Here is an 18,585-nt window from a genome sequence, read left to right as displayed (position 1 = left end):
TACCATCCCATAGACTGGCAAATAGGGAATCTCCATTTCTTGATGACCACATTAAAAAAAAAAAAAAAAAAAATGGCTCCCAGTTCCTTGAGAAAGACATTTTTAGTTTTTGAAACTGGTAAGAGACTGGGCAACGGTCTACATTTCACAGAAGCAAAGAAAGAATTTATAATTGCAGATTTTCTGAAGTAAATTCTCTAAGAAAATGGAGGTTAGGGGACCATAGTCAGAAGGAAACCAGTCAAAAGTTTAGTGAAGCTGAGGAAAGTGTTAGTCATCTTGTTACCGAAAGTGTTAGTCCCTCAGCCGTGTTCAAGTCTTTGGGACCCCCTGGACTGTGGCCCACCAGGCTTCTCTATCCATGGATTTCTCCAGACAGGAATACTAAAGTAGCCATTCCCTTCTCCAGGATTCCTGCATTTCAGGTAGTTTCTTTACCATCTGAGCCACCAGGGAAGCCCAAAGTCAGCTTGGTCGTAAGCTAAAGTTATGTTCCATGCATCTTCCAGTTTTTTTCCCCCATGTATTTAATTATACTTGTTTCCAATTCTGATTTAGGATTAGGTTCAGTACAGTCACTCAGTCATGTCCAACTCTTTGTGACCCCATGGACGGCAGCATGCCAGGCCTCCCTGTCCATCACCAACTCCTGGAGTTTACTCAAACTCATGTCCATCAAGTCGGTGATGCCATCCAGCCATCTCATCCTCTGTCGTCCCCTTCTCCTTCTGCCCTCAGTCTTCCCAGCATCAGGGTCTTTTCAAATGAATCAGTCCTTCAGATCAGGTGGCCAAAGTATTGGAGCTTCAGCTTCAGCATCAGTCCTTTCAAAGAATATTCAGGACTGATTTTCTTTAGGACTGACTGGTTGAATCTCCTTGCAGTCCAAAGACACTGGAGAGTCTTTTGCAAGACTACAGTTCAAAAGCATCAATTCTTCAGTGCTCAGCTTTCTTTATAGTCCAACTCTCATATCCATACATGATTAATGGAATATATTTATATTTATATTATATTGTAATATATATATATAAATATTATATATTTATATTATATAAACACATTTATATACTGAAATCAAAAATATAACATTTGAAAGGACAATCTGACAATGAATATCAAAAGCATCAAGATAGTCATATCCTTCTGTCTCATGTTTTATTTCTAGAAATGTGCTTCACATAAGGAAGTAATAAACAATGTACACAGAGATATAAGTATACACAGCATTATTTATGAGTAGAAAACAAGAAATAATTTAAGTGTCCAACACAAGATAGTTAAATAAAGGATGACTATGCAGCTATTAATATTATGGTTTGAACAACATTTTCTAAATGTTCTCTTTGTTATTTTTGTGTATACCAACAAAACATTACAAGGTTGTTAACAGAGAGAATCACTAGTATTTGATTATTACTAAGTTCTCTGCCAGTTTCTTTTGCATAGCTTATATCAGTAATACTCTCAACAAACATATGAAGTGGATGTTATCACTGTCTTCTTTGGAAGTGGAAACTCAGAAGACATATAAGCATCTTTGACAAGGTCACATTTCTAATGAGTAACCAATATAATTTTAAGTCTAATACACTTTGGGCTATATTTCAATTATGACTGATAAAGGGCTAAACACTCTGAGAAACACCTTGCAAGAATTAAACTACTTGGAAAAATCCTAGGAATGTCAAATTAGGTTGTGGTATTAAGCCCAGGTAAACAGACTCATGCATTATGATTTATGCCAGCTGTGGCCATGTGGACTGTCATCTTATAGTGTTATCATTTAAATTTTACTTAAGCATGGTGTTAGTTCCTTAAAATGTTTTATTTTTCAGTGTACTTATAAGCTTTAAGCTTTCATAATATGTTCTGTGGGGAAAAATCAATAGGATTAGGAGATAAGTCACAGCTTCGATGAAAATATTTGCAAAAGGCACACCTGATAAATGGCTGTTATTCAAAATGCGCAAAGTACTTTTAAAAATCAACATAAGAACTCAACAACATGAGTTAAAATGGCCCGAAGACTTTAACAGACTTGTCATCAATGAAGATAGGCAGATGGAAAATAATTATATGAAAAACTATACCACATCCTATGTCATCAAGGAAATGAAAATCAAAACAACAATGAGATGCCATTACACACTATTAGAATGGCTGGAATCCAGAACACTGAAAACACTAAATACTGTTGAGGATTGGGAGCAACAGGAATACTTGTATCTAGCTAATGGGACTAGAAAAATGTACAGTTTTTGCAAAAGAGTTTGGCAATTTCTTGTAAAACTAAACATACTCATCATGTGGGAGAGATGGATAAGCAGAGTATAGAAGATTTTTAGGGCAGTGAAACTACTCTAAATGTTATCATAATGATGAATATATGTCCTTATACTTTTGTCCAAATCTATAGAATATACAAAACCAAGATTGAACCCTAACATAAACTACAACTTTCTCTGATTATTATGTGTAAATGTAGGTTCATCTTTGGCAAAAATGTGGCATTCTGGTGAGTCATGTTGATAATGGGAGAGAGTATGCATGTGTGAGGATGAGATAGGGGAAAACTTCTCTCTTAATTTTATTGTAAACCTAAAACTGCTCTAAAATGAATTATTTAAAAAATCCATTACTTTAATGTCATATTCCTCAGGCAGAGATGTGTTGGAATTTGTGTTATTTAGGCAACACTGTTTATTTTATGAGATGATACCAAGATAAAATGTATTGAATGATCACTGTGGGATATTCTTGTATTTGTTATAATTTAGCACCAGTTAGTGTTCTGCTCGTTTATTCTTTTGTTCCAAATATACTTCAATGTGGCTTGCAGTGAAATATAAAATACAACTAGAAAATATGAATTAAAACACATGAAAGTAAGGAAAACATGAAACTTCAGGACATAAAATGGAGCTGGGTTTGAAACTAATTCAGGGTGTCTACTGTAAATGTCTATATATCTGTCAGAGGTTAGTCCCATTTGGGGTAATTAGTTAAAGAAAAAGAAACTGTGGTCAGCTACATATTTCCCACTGGTTTAAGGATTAAAATGAAATAGAGAGTAGAAATGAAGCTATTTCTGACACTAAGATTAGACAAATTTTCTGGAGGGCCCTCATTAACAACTTATTATTTGATGTAATGGTTAGTGACCCAGACAATATTCTTGATGTGTACATAACAATGAGTTTCATCTGCTTCAATAAAGATAGATGAAATCCAATTATCAATAACAAAATGGGAAGTAATTATCTAACATCGTGCTCTTTTAATCTTTAATGTACATACAATCACTTGAAAGCCTTGTTAAAATACACCCCGTTTCAATAGATCAGGAGCGAGGGCCATATAAGCTGCATTTATCCAAAGCTTCAGGGGATGCTTATGCAGCTGGTTTGTGGACTGTGCTCTAGGCAACAAGACTCTAGGCTGCAAACTAGTTTGATATAATTTAAGTCTTCTGTTACTCTAGTTTAATCCATATTTAGAGGATCAGAAAGAATGGATAGACTGAGTATTTTCCAAGTAATCTTCCATAACTGTTGTTTTCTCATCTGAGCATTTGAAAGTTCTTGACTAGATGTGACTTTGAGTTTGTTCTCTCTGATAACAGCCCGACATATGGCTTTTGTCAGGTAATTCCCTTTAACCTTAATAGAGAGTAAAGCTGGTGTTGACATGCTTTCGTGAAAAACAAGAAAACTAACAGAGCCTGAATAGAAAGTCATTCCATTCCTGCTCAAGTGAAGCCCAGAAGTACCCCAGATAGGGTTAAGATTTTTCTGAGCAACATAAAAGTGTAGTTTGCAGAGCAATTTGGGAAAGCAATTCCACTTTGGTATATACCACCTGGAATAACCCTCCCACACATGTACAAGAAACTATAAAAGTACGCTCACTGCAATATAAGCTTTTAAAACAAAAAATTGGAAACAACCCACATGTCCATCAGAAGGGAAATGGATAATACATACATTGTGTTTTTCATTCATTGAAAAATTAAAACTGTTAAAGATAAACATCTTTATACAACAAAATAGATATATTTCAAAATATAACATCTAGTGAACATGGGAATTTGCAGCATATCACATACAATGTCACATGTAAAAAAGTAAGAATCGAAGTAATATATTGAGTTGGCCAAAAAGTTTGTTCATGATTTTCCAACTATCGTATGGAAATTTTTAATATAGGAACTTGAGACAGAAAGGGATTATAGTGCTTAACCTCTGAGGACAAAGGGAAATGAGATCAAGGAAATGGTACCAGGATATGGAAGAGAGATGACCTCACTGTGTGATATTTTATTTCTTAAAATATGAAATATGAAACAAATATTATGACCTGTAGTAGGTAGACTATAAAATGGGTCACAGTGATTCCTACTTGCTGCTATTTATAATGTGGTCCCTTTTCTTCCACTGTGGGATGAAGCTAGTAACCTTCTGGAGAATAGATTATGACTATATTTCTTTCAACACTGAGTTATAAAAGACTCTGACTTGCACCTGACTTCCATTCCAAAGAAGAATGCTTAACCAGGACCTGAGTAAACAAATCTTGACTGATTTTGGGTTTGGCTGCCTAAAAAGAATACTAACCTGTTGAGATAATCACAGGTAACACAGGAAAATAAAATACATGAAACTTACAAAAAAAATTAAAACTCTTACAATCACAATATTGTAAGAAGAATGCCCTGTAGAAGGATGGTGAAGACATCAACAAAATAAACAAAAGTTTATGTTTATTATCTCAAAGTCTCTGTTTGTCATGAAACCAGATGTGGGTTGACTTGTCCTCTGGCTCTGTGCCTTTCACAGGGTAGGACTTCAGCCTCACCTCAAGGCTCAGATAGGTACAGATCCACTTGTTAGCTCACTTACCTCACATAATTGTTCGCAAGATTCAATTGCTGAGGGTTTTTGGAGCGAGTGCCTCGACTACTCATCCGTTGTTGGCCAAAGACCATTCTCAGGGGGCTTTTCCATAAGGTAGCTCACAGCAGGGGCAGGTCAGAGCAAGAGAAGGCAAACAAGATGGTTACAGTAAAAGTATCACAGTGAGTCACTGACTCTTGGTTGAGGTGAGGAAGTAGAGATGGAAATAAATAAATTTTGAGCTAGACTCAAGGAGGGGAGAAGAGAAACTGAGAGTGCCTAAAAGAGAGAATGCTCTTCGTTTGAGCTGAGCAAACAGCTCTAATTGTTCTTTCTGTTTCAACCTGATACTGTTATTTTGGATAATGACAGTGATCACTTCAAATTATTCCAGTGAAATGTTCCATAAACCAAAGGGCATTATCAAGTTTTAAAAAAATTGAGTTGTAAATAGTTATTCTAAAGTATTTGTTTGAATGCAAGGTATATCATTTAATTGATTTTAAAAATTGACTGTTTAAATTAGAAATTCTCATGGTAGTATAGGTTAATCAAAAGCCCTTATGAGTCAGGCACCTCGACACCTGCAAAACATGTTCTAGTTTGGGATTTTGCAATGTAGACAAGGGCTATTAATCACTGCTGATACTATACCTGTTACTCCCACTATAAAAGAACAACCAATAAATTGGTCTTTGATTTCATCTCTTTTTTGTTATTGCTGTGGTTTTAGTGGGAGTAAAGATAACTAAGTGTAGAGTGCATTTTATTCTTCTATATGTGATCTGATAGGTGAGATATTTTCTTCCTGGCAAAAGGATAGTCTGGATTAGGAGTGATTCTGACTACAATATTTAGGTTTTTACTGGTGAAGCCCATTTGTGGGATTCAGAGAATACAAATGCAACCTCATGGGAAAAAAATGTTGTTCTTAAAAGTTGTTGCTGTTTAGTCACTGTGTTCAACTTTTTGTGACTCCATGGACTGCAGCACATGGACCTGGCTTCCCTGTCCTTTACTATTTCCCAAAGTTTCCTCAAACTCATGTCCACTGAGTCAGTGATGTTATCCAACAATCTCGTACTCTGTCACTCCCTTCTCCTTTTGCCTTCAATCTTTCCCAGCATCAGGGTCTTTACCAATGAGTCAGCTCTTTGCATCAGGTGGCTAAAGCATTGGAGCTTCAGCTTCAGCATCAGTCCTTCCAATGAATATTCAGGGTTAATTGCCTTTAGGGTCAACCTTTGCAGTCCAAGGGACTCTCAAGAATCTTCTCTAGCACCACAATTCAAAAGCATCAATTCTTTCGTGCTCAGCCTTCTTTATGGCTCACATTCATGCATGATTACTTTAAAAAGCATAGCTTTGACTATATAAAAAGGACTTCCCTGGTGGCTCAGACGGTAAAGCGTCTGCCTACAATGCGGGAGACCCAGGTTCAATCCCTGGGTCGGGAAGATCTCCTGGAGAAGGAAATGGTAACCCACTCCAGTATTCTTGCCTGGAAAATCCCAAGGTCGGAGAAGCCTGGGGGAGAAGAATCCCATGGTCAGAGAAGCTACAGGCCATGGGGTCACAAAGAGTCAGACACAACTGAGCGACTTCCCTTCACTTTGACTATATAGGACTTGTTGGCTCTGCTTTTTCAGACACTCTCTAGGTTTGTTATAGCTTTCTTTCCAAGGAACAAGTGTCTTTTCATTTCATGCCTGCAGCCATTCACAGTGATTTTGAATTCCAAGAAAATAAAATCTGTCACTGCTTCCATTTTTTTTCCCTTCTATTTGCCATGAAGTGATGGGACTGAATGCCATGATCTTAGTTTTTTGAATGATGAGTTTTAAGTCAGCTTTTTCTCTGTCCTCTTTAGCTGAAGCAATTTTTTTTTTTTTTTTTTGCTGCATTTAAGTATATAATTTTGGATCTTTTTAATTCCCCCAATGATAAGTACAACCTACAATTTATGTACCACTCTGAGTCTATCCAGTTTTTAGAGTTGTTACCATTGGCTTCTGACATCTTGGAGATTCCTGAAACCTACCAAATTTGTTGCCTCATATCCTCAGGACCTTTGGCTGAATTTCATTGTTGATGTGGCTTGTTTCCAGATTAGGTTTGGAACATGGGCAATGGCATCATGACTCAAAGTGATCTCTGTGTTGACAATTTTCTGTTGTTTCCTCAAAATACACTTTGCTGGTATATTGTCTTGGAGATCAAATAAAACATTTAAATGATCTTTTATGAGACTAATAACTCCCTCTGGGCAAGGAAAAGCGTATTTCACTTGGATGACATACTCCTCTGTAAATCAGATCACTCTATTTTCTCTCAGTTTAAAACTTTTTTTTTTTTTACTTGAAGGATAATTTACATTACAGTGTTGTGTTGGTTTCTGATGTACAACATGAATTAGCCATAAGTGTACATACATCCCCTCCTTCTTGATTCTCCCTCCCACCCCACTCCATCCCGCCCTAGGTTGCCACAGAGCACAGAGTTGAGCTCTCTGCTTTATGTAGCAGCTTTCCACTAGCTATTTTACATAAGATAGTGTATATAAGCTTTATGACTTCATGACTATTCTTTGAAACTTTGATTTTATTGTTTTATTGTATTCTTAATTTTTGAGCTATTTTTATTATTTTCTGTTACTATGTTTTTCTCTCCAGCTTAATTACATGCCATTTGAGCAAAGACCATCTTGTATACTCCTCTTTTTTTTCTCTTTCAGTACTTAGAGCAGGGCAAGCTTAGTAAGAGATTAACAAATATTGTTTAATTAAGGATGCATCTACTTGAAGAAGTTGAAATATGACTTCAGATTAAATTTCTAAACCATGACAGGATATTTACCTGAAAATTGTAAAACTAAACTATGTTTTTTGAATTGCAAATGAAAAGGAGGGAAAAACAATGTCTTCCATCTGTTGACAAGTAGCTAGTGATTTGACATCTTCTGAATGTTATATGGGATCAGTTCACTTTGATTATTCTCATGTGATAGCATTTCTGAATCATCTGATCTCTCTTTTATAGGTACATTAAAAGTGATGAAAAAAATCTATTAGACTCAGTTTATAGTATGTATGTGCACAACATAATACTACTACCCATGAAACATTCATCACAATGCTTTTTAATAAATCATGTTCTTCAATTCTTAGAAATCCTTGAAAGTTTTATAATGACAGTTCACACTTGTTTAACTTTTATAAAGAAACAATTTCAATGTTAAAAGGCACCTTAAAGAACGATTTGGATATTATCTTTAAGAATTTATCTTATATTCTCCTATAGTGTGAAAAGTCTTTTTTTTTTTTCACATTCTGTGAATGTCATCATAAAATGCAATTTCTATCCAAACATTTCAAAATGTTTGGAAATTATCACATGAAATAGATTAATGACGATTAAAGTTGAAATTGTTTTAATTGCATTGGACATGATATGTTGATATTTCTTCTTAGATTGTAACACTGATATGCTTAGTTCACATTACATAAATAAGATAGACAAAGTCATTAATTAGAGGTAACCAGTAGGTGGGGGCTTCCCTGGTGGCTCAGATGGAAAAGAATGTGTCTGCATTGCAAGAGAATTGAGTTCGATCCCTGGGTTTGGAAGATCTGCTGGAGAAGAGAATGGCTACCCACTCCAACATTTTTGCCTGGAGAATACCAAGGACAGAAGAACCTGGTGGGTTACAGTCCATGGGGTCACAAAGAGTCAGACACGACTGTGACTAACCTGAGAAAAGTGGATTCAGAAGTAGTTGCTTAAAAGAGGATATAAGTCTGAAAGACAAGTTTATAATCTAGGAAGACATGGTAATGCTTGGGAGACTCAGGAAACAATTGAAAACACATGACCCAACCAAGAAGCAAGGCTTCCCTAGGGAACCTGGCTGTAAAAGTCTCACATGAGGTGATCCTTAAAAGCTTTCTGGCAGGAAAAAATTTAGTATCTGGATAGTCTATCAATAAGGGGTAGAAATTTCAAAGAGGGTTAGAGTGGATGAGATGTCAGCTTGATCCTAATACATGACTCTGCAAGGGAAATCAATGTCTCCATAAACAAAATGACATACCAGTGCTTCAAGAAGCTTCACTAAGAGAAGGGCATGTGGACATCTGGGTCGCATTTCACAGTAGAGCTTCATCCTCCTATTTAGGCATCTCTGTCTAAAGACTACTGCCAATACCATGCTAACTTTAGGATCTGGTTTATTGTTCTAGTCTGATTCTAAGAAATGGTGACAGCTCTACTTTAGAGGTGTTTTTAAAATTTGTGGAGTAGTTTTGGTTGTCTTAGTTTTGATTCAAGTATGCTAATTTAGAGAGTGGAGACTAGGAGTGCTAAATGACCTATAATTATAAAGTATAGGACTCTTAAATGGAATGAAAATTCTCTAAACTTTTTTGCAGCAAGAATCTCTCTGTATTATATTATACACAAGGTATTTTGATATATAATGGATATGTCAGTGAAAAATATGTAAATTACAGCAAGATTATATTTAGTTTTGTCAAGAATAACAGAATTTGTTGACCATTTAGAAAATCACATCACCTAACACCAATAACACTGGCAACATGTGATTAATCTAAATTACACTTAGATCAGTTTACATTTGTAGCTGCTACATCCAAGAGGTTTTATCAACAAAAGCAAGCTTTACTTCTTTATGTCTTCTATTACAATTGTTCTTGAGAATTTACATATTGAATTAAATATTATTTTATAAATATTATTTTATAATGTTACTTATTCTATATTTTCCCTTTCATTAGACTAAAAAATATATAGGTAGGTTAGAATACCCTTTAATTTATCAATCATAAGAGGAAAATTATAAAATGCTTGTTATTAAAAGAATTTGAGAACCACTAGCCTAAAGATGGATGTGCAGCACTTTTTCTTAAATTCTATACTGCATTTTGGACATAATGAGACCTGAAAGGATGGAGTGTTACTAAGGCCTAGGAATAAGAAAAAGGAAAAGGAGAAAGAGGAATGATTTATAAGTGTAATGTAAACATTTGGAATTTATGGTAGTCTACGTAACTGCTTTCAAACCTAGCCCCTGGCTTCCAGTCAAAAGTAAGGCCATCTTGTCCCCAAAATTTGGATGATATAATCCTAAGAGAAAGCTATCTAGAGAAACTCAGGAGTTACTTTTCTCACATGTAAACCTTAAAATTTTAGTTAACTGCCATGAATACCTATTACTTCCATGGATGCAAACCTCTTGGCAGGAATATATTCTTCCCTCAAAAACTGTCACCTACCTAGGTGCACTGATCCTTACCCTGCCATGTGATTGCCCTACAGAGGACAAGATCAACAATTCATAGCATAAAATCAGTTCAAATACAGAGACTAATAATGCTACACATACATACACCAAAAAGTATGAAAGGATTTATTATTCACATCATGAAGCTTTCTGACAAGAACAGGGTAGGCTGGTCTAAAAATGGCTTGAGCATGGAATAGGCAGGGATGAGTGGCATTAATCTTGTCATGCAGGGGAGTGGGACTGGGGTGAGAGCTCCTATGTAGGTTGAGTTTGCATGTTATGAACTCTCTTACTTGAGTCAAGGGAGGGATGGGTGCCATCTTTCCCTGAGGTGAGGAAAAAGGGAAAAAGCGACTGGTGTGGCTTGAAAGTCATCATCAGTCAAATATAAAAAATGGAGTCAGATTTGACTACGTGACTGTACAGTGAAAGTCAACCATGTGAAAATACAAAACAAAAACCATAACATCCATATAATGAAAATGTCTAAATAATGACCTTGGACCTTCTAGAAAGTTATCAAAATAGGATTTATAAATAGAGACATGGGATTAAAACCCATTTTCAGAATTTGGTCATGTTAAGAAGGACTGGGGCTCAAGGATTAAGTAGAAAGTCAGTTATAAAACTGGAGCACTAAAACTGGTACAGCTAGATACAAGGCTGAATGATTGAATATCTCCTTTCATAGGCCATTGGCCTGGGAATATACTTAACCAAGTAGTAGTTCAAAGGCCTGAACTAGCAAAGGAGAATATAAGTAAGGTTCTATAATCTAGTGATATGTGCTTCAATGACCACTGCTTCTTAATCAGATTGTGAATCTTTAAAGTTATTTTGCTTTTAAATGTAATATCAATCAAGACAAGGTAATTCTGGATGCTATAACAAATAACAACACAATATATATTTCTTTTCTAGTCACATCCTGTTCCACCTGTTCCACGTATGTTATTCTCTATGTGGAGAGTTTGGAAACCACGTAACATCTGTGATATCTATTGGGACCTCACTGGTGCCTACTGCTTCTTTTGTTCTTGTTATTCAGTTGCTCAGTCGTGTCTGACTCTTTGTGACCCCATCGTCGTGTCTGACTCTTTGTGACCCCATTGACTGCAGCGCTCCAAGTTTCCCTGTCCTTCACCTTCTCCTGGAGCTTGCTCAAACTCATGTCCATCAATTCAGTGATGTCATCCAACCATCTCATCCTCTGTCATCCCCTTCTCCTCCTTCCCTCAATCTTTTCCACCATTAGGGTCTTTTTCCAATGAGTTGACTCCTTTACCTTTAGCTAATTGACAGGTGAAGAGAGAAGGGGTGGATTTCACATATATTATTTCAGTCCAGAAACAAGTCACATTGGGGTCCTAGTACAATCATAAGAAAGGTTAAATAAAGTATTCCAATATTCTTAGGGAGAATAAATGGGATTAATGAGCATCTAGCCAATTCCTGTCACACATGAATAGGCAAAATATATCAAACATAACTGTGTTAATGGTGACATAAAATTTCACTGTAGATGATCATTTTGACATTGAGTATAAGTAGACACTTAAAATATTCTTCTTCATTTATTAATTGATTATGATTAAAATGGTTCAAAGTCAGTTTATTGATTATATTAAAACAAATTTGTTTTCTAATGAATAAAATTTTAAGTTAAAAATATTTTGTTAAATTTTTTAATTTTACATAACATTCTATCAGGGGAGCAGAAGATATACTTAGTAGAGTCTTCATATTTTAATCTTAATGGTAATTTCTGTAAATTAAGTGTTATTGATGTGCTAATCAATTCAATTATGATAAAATCTTAAGTAAACTGTATTTTAGAACAGAATTGAATTAAAAGATGTCATCATCTAGGACACAAACATGTTTCTTATTTTAAGACACCCTTCACTTTTGAGAATCCTAACAATTGGCCCAGATGGTAAAAGTATATGCCTGCAGTGCAGGAGACCCAGGTTTGATCTCTGGGTCATGAAGATCCCCTGGAAAGGGAGTGACTACTCACACCAGTATTCTTGCCTGGAGAATTCGATGAACAGAGGAGCCTGGCAGGCTACAGTCCATGGGGTCGCATAGAGTCAGACATGACTGAGCAATTAACACATAACAACAAAACAGTAATTGGTTAAGTCTTCATGCATTACTAAAAGTGATGAAGTTATGATTGGATAAGTTCCAAGGGATTATTAGAATGGAAAGATTATCCCTCTAATTCTAAAACTTTAAGGCTCAATAATACTTAAATCAAGTATTTTCATTCTCCCAAGTATGCTTACTTGCAAATGGTATTTTTATTCTCTATTTTTCTGGGAAGTTCATAGCTTTCATAGCTATGGCTTGTCTTAAACACATTTTTCTATCATTAATATGGAGAGATGAAAATAGCTTGTTAATGATCTATTATTATGTAAAAATCACCTCAAAATTTAGCAAATTGAAACAATAATCATTCATTTTCTCACAAAGACTGTGGGTCTGGAATCTAGTGGTAGTTTAGGTGGGTGGTTCTGGCTTAAGCTCTCTCATGAGATGAGATGTCAGTCAAGCTGTGGATTGCAGCTGCATTCACTTTTGAAGGATTGACCGACGAAGTTCCACTTCAAAAACACGCTCATGTAGTTGTTAGTAGAACTCAGTTTCTTTTCGGTTGTTGGCCAGGCCAGAGATTTCAGTTTGTTATATGTGGACTCCTCCATAACCTGAACAAAATCTATGTTTTCAACTTTTTCAACAACTGTCTTCCTCCGAGGAAGTGACTGACATTGTATGAGCAGTTTAAAGAACACATAAATAGAGTCAAAGTGCGTATGACAAGATAACAGAAACTGATAAGAAGCAATTCTTAGAGTGCAGGAAACAAGTGAAAAGGACAAATAAAACCATTAAAGAATGGAAAGCATCGTTATTGCTAATATAGAAGCAACTGAAAAGACAGGAGCATAGCAAACAAATTTGGAAAGTCAAAGAAATAGGAAAACGATAAAAATTTAAACTTGTTACAGGGGGTTTCTGCGGTGGTCCAGTGGTTAAGAATTTGCCTTCCAGTGCAAGGGGCATGAGATTGATTCCTGGTCAGGGAGCTGAGATCCCAGATACCTCGTGGCTAAAATACCAGAACATAAAAAAAACAATGGCAGCAATATTGCAACAAATTCAATAAAGACTTTAAAAATGGCCTGCATCAAAAATTTTAAAAATACTTTATAAAAAAACTTATTATAGAGATGATGAAGCAGACATTAAAAAAAAAAAAAAAAAGCCAATGTATGCCTAAATGGTATGAAGAGGATGAAACAAATGAAGAAGAAATCTTCCAGAAAAATGAAGTCTTGGGAGGGAAGAAAAGATGGTGGAGTAAGAATACATGGAGCTCAACTTCTCCAACAAATACACATAAAGGCATAGATCTACGTGTGAAACAATCTTCACTGAAAATGAACTGGAAACTGGCAAGACGTCTGTACAAGTAAGAATTTAAGAATATACACATGCAATTGAGTAGGAAGGGAAGAAAAGCAATTGAGTCAAAACCTTGTGCCCTCGGGAAAGGGACTCAGAGGACAAGGAAGATTATAAGAGTAAATACCCGCCCTGGGGAGTGAGTGACTGAAGCCAGAGACAGGGTGTCCCATTGCTGGAGTCCCACACAGAGTAGACAAGCCTCCTTGGCTGGATGGAATATGTTTGGACCAGATAAAATGTCTGGAAAAGCTTGCAGTACACTTCTGAGGGGTCTATGCATGCTAAATAGCCCCAAGGCAGGGGGCAGAGAGAGGTCTGCTGCTGTGACTGCGGGTTTCCCACAACCAGCCTCTGTTTGGTGCATGCCACAGTCAAGTCCAGTGAATGCTCTGACCCCACTCTCTCCACGGGCACAGCGCAGCTCTGGATCTGGAGCAGACCAGCCTGGAGGAAGGACACCGCGAGGGGCTGCAGAAGCTACCTAGTCCTGGGGCATAGCCCGGGGAGGGTGGTCCCAGCCGTAGAAGGCATTCCTCAAGCCACGTCCCCAAAGCTTCCTAGGCCCTGACAGTGGCTGCTCCACCAAAGCCAATCCCTCATCATGTGCTTAGAGTCCGTGTGGGTCCTGCCGCCCCCCAGAAATGACTCCACGACGGTGAGACGGTAATGGAGGCAGCACAGGAGGGGACGGTGATCAGCTGGGAGGAACAAACGGAGAGCACGCCCAAGGCTGCGCCTGATCAGAGCCACAGCCGCCTACACACGCAGCACTTGACACTCTGCTTGCACTTGAGTCTCACTTGCTTCAGCTCTCCCTGCTTCTGGGGCAAAGAACCTGGCTTGGAGAGGGAAAAAATAGACACTTAAAGGGAATAGAGCCACTTTGAACCCAATCCTCGGGGCTTCTGTTCCAGCAGCTTGGGGTCATATCCCACCCTTGACACTGAGGTATGAGGAAATCCTACCTCATACTCAGTACCGGCTTTAGCTCCTTCATCTCCAGTCCCATTCCTACCAAGGTGATATCTACCAGCACACCCTGAGGAAAGACGTGACTAACATCTACTTCATATCAGCACTCCTACCAAAGGCATTAGATACACCCAGTTTGCATAGGGAGGTTCTCACATTAAAAAAAAAAAAAAAATTACTTTAAGACTGTAATAGCCAATTGTTTCAGTTAAATTCATAGAGCCAGAGAATATTAAGTAAAATAAAAACTCAGAGGAACTATTCTTAACAGAAAGAACAAGAGAATACTCCTAAAAAACAAATAAACACAAATAAGTTGTCAGATAAAGAATTCAAAATATTGGTACTAAAATTGTTAACTGAATTAGAAAAAAAAATTTGATCTTAACTATTGAACATTTTAATAAAGAGCTAGAAAATATAAAAAGACCCAATAAAAATAAATAATTCAATAGACAAAACACAAAACATACTAGAAGGAATGAGTAGCAGACTAAGTGACAGAGAAGAATAAGTTATCTGGAAGATAAAATAATAAAATCATCCAAATAGAACATGAAAAATAAAAATAAATTTTATAAACTAAAAGCAACTGAAGAGATTTCTGATCCAAGTAAACAGCCTAAGAAATGAAAGAGGGATAATAATAACAACTGATATCACAGAACTACAAAAGAAAAAAAAAAATCACAAGAATATCATGAATAGTTATATGTCAACAAACTAGACAACCTAGAGGAAATGAACAAATTTTTAGAGAGATGCAAACAACCAAGGTAGAATCAAGAAAAAACAGACTTCTTGAATAAACTGATCACTAGTACTGAAAATAAATTTGTGAATGTAATTTAAAAAAAAAGACAGCAAACAAAGCCACAGAATTGGATGCTTTTTACGTGGGAACTCTACTAAATATACACAGAATTAAACCTATCCTTCTCAATCTGTTTCCAAGATGGAAGAAGATGGAACACTCCAAAATTCATCCTATGAGGCTGCAACTACACTGATACCAAAACCAGACAATAATTACAAAAAATATATATATATATAAGCCAATATCTTTGATGAATATGCATATAAAAATGCCCAACAAAATGTCAGCAAACTGAATCCAAAAATATACAAGAAGGATCATAAGCTGTGGATCAAGTCATATTTATTCCAAGGACACAAGGATGATTCAACATTTGCAAATCAAACATGATACACCACATTAACAAAAGGAAGGATTAACATTTAAAATTAGCTCAATAGGTGCAGAAAAAAACATTTGAAAACCTACAACCTCCATTCACAATTAAAACTGACATAAAACTGGGTATACCAGGAACACATATCAACATAATAAAGGTCACTTATGACAAACCGACAGCTAACATGATATTTAATGGTGAAACATTGAAAGTTTTTGTCTAAATTCAGAAAAAATCAAGGATGCTCACTGTTGCCACTTCTTTGTAACATAGTATTGGAAGCCCTAACCACAGCAATGAGACAAGAAAATGAAATAAAATGCATCCAAATTGGGAAAAAAAAAAGAGGTAAAACAGTCATTATTTGCAGATGATATAGTATTTCATACAGAAATCCCTACAGTCTCCAAGAAAATCTACTACAACTAATAAATGAATTTAGTAAAGTTTCAGGATACAAGATTAAAATACAGAAATCTGTTGCTTTTTTGTATGTTAATAATGAACTACCAGAAATAAAAGGTAAAAATTAATCCTGTTTAAAATCACATCAATGAATGAATACATAAAACACCTGGGAATAAATGCAACCAAGGAGGTGAAAAATCTATTTTCTGACAATTATAAAGCATCAATGAAAGAAACTGAATATAATACAAATGAATGGAAAGATATCTCTACCTCTTTCATTGGAATAATTAATATTGTTAAAATAGCCATGCAATTGAAAACATCTCCATATACAATGATAGCCCATTAAGATAGCAATGACATTTTTCATAGAGCTAGAAAAAAATCTTAAAATCTACATGGAACAACAAAAGATTCTTATTTGACAAAACAATCTTGAGAGAAAAGCAAAAAGCTGGAAATTTCATGACCCCATACTTCAGACTATATTACAATGCAAGAGTAGTCAAAAAACTGGCACATAAAACAGACACATAAAACAGACACATAGATCAATGGAACAAAATGGAAAGCTCAGAAATAAACCCATGCACCTATAATCTATTAATCTATGATGAAAAAGGAAAGAATATGCAATGCAGGAAAGATATTCTCTTAAATAAACGGGGTTTGGAAAGTGACAGCTACATGTGAAACAATGAGACTAGAGCATTTCCTCACACCATATACAAAAATAAACTCAAAATAGATTGATGACCTAAATGCAGGACCTGAAACCTTCAAGCTCCCATAAGATAACATAGGCAGGACACTTGTTGACGTAAATCTTAGCAATATTTTTTGGATCTGTCTCCTGAGGCAAAACAAATAAAAGCAAAAAGAAACAAGTAAGACCTAACTTAAGAAACAAATGGGGCCTAGTTTAACCTAAAAGATTTTGCACAGTACAAGAAACCTTTTGACCAAACAAAAAGACAGCCTACTAATAGGAGAAAATATATGCAAATAGCATAACCAGGAAGGGATTCATATCCAAAATATGTAAGCAGTTCATACAAATCAGTATAAAAAAACAATGTAATTAAAAAGTGGGCAGAAGACCTGCATAGCCTCTCCTACATGCCTTGAGGGTGTACTATCCTTTGTTTACCAAATAAAACTCTGAGTTGTAACCAAGGTGTAACACTGGTCTGCCTTTTCAACTCTTTGCTGTGGTTAGACTGAACTGAGGATACTACACCCTCTCCCGACATATCTGGTGCCAAGACCCAGATGTGACCTGGCCGTGGCAACCTCAGCAGGGCCCCAGTGAGGCGAAAGCCCATCACAGCTGAAGCCCAACATGGTGAAAGTTCACTCGGTCAAAGCTGAGCGCAACAGAGACCCAGCACAGTGATGGGAAGTTGAATGTGGTGGGAACTGGCACAGCAACAACGAAGGTGGCAGAAAGCTCATGTAGCACAGTCTCAGGTCCCAGAAGGCCTCTGGTTAAGGTAGGAGGTCCTTGCCTCTGGCTGGAAGGCACATATGGCTAACAAAATCTTAATTTCTTTACAATCTCTCATTTGTGTCTGCTCATACCCCCTATGAACAGGCAAGTGGCTGTGGATGTAGTTGAGGGATTCTGTCAGGGGCTACCCCCTGGCATGTCCTGAAGGCTCCACCATCCATTGTACCCAGTAGCTGTTGCCCAGTGGGTGAGGATTTTTTTTTATTCTTAGTCCCCCTTGTGCCAAGGATCAGAGAAATGAAAGCTGTGTGGGCACAGGTCAAGCGTATAGCCACTTTCCTAGAAGGTTATTCCTCAGGAATAATAAGGGGATAATAGTAGTAAGGGATAGTAATGATAGTAATTCCTCAGCACATTCTTCTCACTGCCTCCCCCTCTTGTCCTCCAGCTCCTCCCTTCACCTATGCCACTCTCTGCAAAGTATTGGGAGGGTTATTAGCTTTCTATTTCCAGAAGTTGTGCTCTTCGCATGAGCCCTGTTTGGGCCCACAATGTTGCCTCTGCAACCTTCTGGTGGGACAATCAGAAAATGACTGGAGGGAAAAAGTGTTTAGTACCCAATCCCTCAAGAGATTCAGGCCTTCATCTCCCATGTTTCCTAAGACATGTGCAACAACAGGACTTAGTGCACCTGCTAGGGTGGGCAGCAGACACACAATGCCTGCTAAAAGTCCACCTGTTGGTGATATCCCTTCAAAGACAATTGGACTTCCAGGGACAATGTTTGCCACTTTGGGAGTTAGGCTGTGGGCCATTTGGGCCCAAACTCTTACCACTCTTCTCCTAAAGCTGTGAACATACCCCCTCGATCAAATCTCCATT

At 36.8% G+C, this 18,585-nt stretch overlaps 1 protein-coding gene across 1 annotated transcript in view; it reads left to right on the top strand.

Moving 5' to 3' along the window:
* The window catches only part of CNTN5 (contactin 5), a 1,534,958-nt gene that overhangs the window by 957,150 nt on the left and 559,223 nt on the right, over window positions 1–18,585 (top strand). The gene's annotated exons all lie outside the window — the stretch shown is intronic.

Source organism: Cervus elaphus, chromosome 1 (assembly GCF_910594005.1).
Source record: "Cervus elaphus chromosome 1, mCerEla1.1, whole genome shotgun sequence".
NCBI lineage: Eukaryota > Metazoa > Chordata > Mammalia > Artiodactyla > Cervidae > Cervus > Cervus elaphus.
This window is presented reverse-complemented; position numbering and strand designations above follow the sequence as displayed.